Raw genomic sequence first — 2,916 nt, forward strand, 5'->3', positions numbered from 1 at the left:
AAAGGTTAAAGGAAACAGCCGCCCCATGCAGGATCTTTAACTCTTGTCTGACTGTGCGCAGGGGCAAGTCCTCTGGCTTACCTTTCAGTTTCAGCTGGGTTGTTGCAGTATTTAACAAGATGGTTCTTTCGGAGCCATCATCAAGAATGGTATAAGCATTCATGGATCAATCTCCATTTCTTAGAATGACTTTACATATCTTTAACAGTACCTTACGACTTCCTGGGGGCTTGTCAATGAATAACACCTCATTGGCGGCCTCCCCCATGACAGGGCTAGCACATGGATCTTCCCTTTCCATTGCTTTCTCCTTGTTCCATGCATTAACCTCATGAAGAACAAGTAAGTGACGACCATGGCGTGTTTTGCAGCGCATTTTTAAGGTTACACTCTGATGATCTATGGCCCCATCCACAGCATCGGTCGTGCCCCTTGATCCAATTCTGCCTCTGAGATTTGGAAAGTTGAGAGAAATGTACAGTTATTCAAAGTGTGTTTGTTGTAATCACAATAAAGGGCAGTAACCTTTCCCCTTTGTGATCTTAGCGGTGACAGCAGAGGAATGTGGTAGTGATGAAGGGAATTTCTCAGTGCCAAGCAGAACTTTTGTCTCTGTGGAATGATTTCACCTTCCTTGACATATCCCTGGACAAACTGGTTAAGTATCCTCTGCCCGAACGGCTTGCATACCTTGTGGAATCTTCTTGAACTTGGATTTCATATTCAAACCAGTCTGCTAAGTTAAGGAGGGTAGGAATCTTCACGTCTAATGGATAAATAAATCTTCTGAAACTGCTGCGCAGATCATGTGGCAATTTACTCCGAAGTCTGAACACATGCGAGCCACATCTTAATTCCACCATGCCAGGCTTACCTAGTTATCTCAGCATTCCCACCAAAGATCTGACCCTCAGATAGGGCTGGGTATCGTTCAATTTTTCAATATCGATACCTTGACTTCTATACCGGTTCCTGAACGATACTTTTTTCGATACCAATTTTATGAAAATCAACTTTAACAAGATTACATCTATAAAAAAAATAAAAATAAAAAAACTTGGGGTTTTATTTTTCAGCTTGTTGTTGTTTATACAATCTCAAAGACTCAACTCCTGAGCCACTGCACAAAGGAACAAAATGTAACCTACACAATAAATCAGTGCAAATAGTTTTAATAAAGCTCAAATAATCATCAGTTTACACATCTGTTAGGCTACATTTACGCTAGTGCGTGTTCGTTTTAAAATGAATAGCTCAGACAGAATCATGATTTCTATTTATTTTCCACTGATTTACTGATGAGCATTAGCAGCTTCCAGCGCTGTCTGCCTGTGTTCTCTCTTCCATGATCGCTGCTCTGAGGTAATAACATTTAATTTCAGCAAAATTACATGGCCAAAACACACATTAGATGGCAATCGGAAGTTATTACAAACACGTGATGGTGGTTTAAAGTGAGTTTTGAGTAAAAGCGGAATATAAATCTTATGTAGCATGATGACAGTTTGCATGAATGGCCACATAACACACGCTTTCGGTTGTGTAGTATGACACATTCGCACTACAGCCTCACGGGTGCACCACATCTCTGAGTGTAACCGGTGTAAACTAGTAGGTGTGTTCGACTTGACGCGGACTGACTGTGCAGACCGATCGGTGTATTACAGTACCACAAGAGCTAAAGAGAGCGGACTGCTCCGTGCACTTTCGAATCGCTCTCGCGGATGTCAAACACTGATCGATCTGCACCGCACCTCTTCTAGTCGAACACACCCCCTTGTCCAAATACCCACACTTGCGGTCTTGGCCACTTGAGAGTGCACGACAGGAAGTAAGTGCGCAAGACTGTCCCAGGTCTTAAAAACGCCAGAGCGTAGTGCCCTTAAAGCACACCATCTCGAGTACCGCTCCGGAGCGCTATTTGAAGCTTAGTGTATCCCATCACGCATCATGTTCTGGAAATAAATCGTGGGACTTTTTGCCACGATCTCGCGAGAGGTCATGGAAACCTTTCCAATGCAAGTTAAATATTAATTAGATATTACATATAATTTGGTAGAAAAACACTGTTTTTACGTTTTATTGGTGCAAAGATGAGTAGTGGTGATATTTTGTACAACATTTGCAACTGCTTTTTATGACTTAAAAGCACCACAAATTAAAATTGTCATGTTATAGGGACTACTAAACAGACATTTAGAAGTTGATTTTAAAATGCAAAGTATTTAAAATAAAGCTATGTAAACACATGCATTTTTACAACACTACAAGTGTGTCCCATCAGCTAATGAAAAGTTCGACACACGCTTATGGTCTTCATGCTCACTTGAACACTTGGGCCAAATACAGGAAATACGTCATACAAGTAGTCAAGTGCAAAGACCGCAAGTGTGGGTATTTGGACAAAGCCACCGGCTAGTGCTGCAGGCTTAAGGCCAAAGTATACTTCGACCGTCCGCATTACGTCATTTTCATCATCAGGAGGGCTCGCGGACAGTCGCGCACCCCATCCGCATGCAGGCAATTTTTTGAGACTGCGCGGACGGTCCGCGTACAACAGCGCATGCACGAGGTGAAAGTTGAGTAGCCTTGTCCAGATACCCTCACTTGTGGTCTTTGCATTTGAATGACGTATTTCCTGTATTTGGCCCAAGTGTTCAAGTGAGCATGAAGACCACAAGTGTGTGTCGAACTTTTCATTACCTGATGGGACACACTTATGGTGTTGTAAAAATGCAAGTGTTTACATAGCTTTATTTTAAATACTTTGCATTTTAAAATCAACTTCTAAATGTCTGTTCAGTAGTCCCTATAACATGACAATTTTAATTTGTGGTGCTTCTAATTAAGTCATAAAAAGCAGTTGCAAATGTTGTACAAAATAAATGTCACCACTACTCATCTTTGCACCAATAA

The sequence above is a fragment of the Sinocyclocheilus grahami genome, unplaced genomic scaffold, assembly GCF_001515645.1.
Source record: "Sinocyclocheilus grahami isolate Dianchi unplaced genomic scaffold, SAMN03320097.WGS_v1.1 scaffold1347.1, whole genome shotgun sequence".
Lineage (NCBI taxonomy): Eukaryota > Metazoa > Chordata > Actinopteri > Cypriniformes > Cyprinidae > Sinocyclocheilus > Sinocyclocheilus grahami.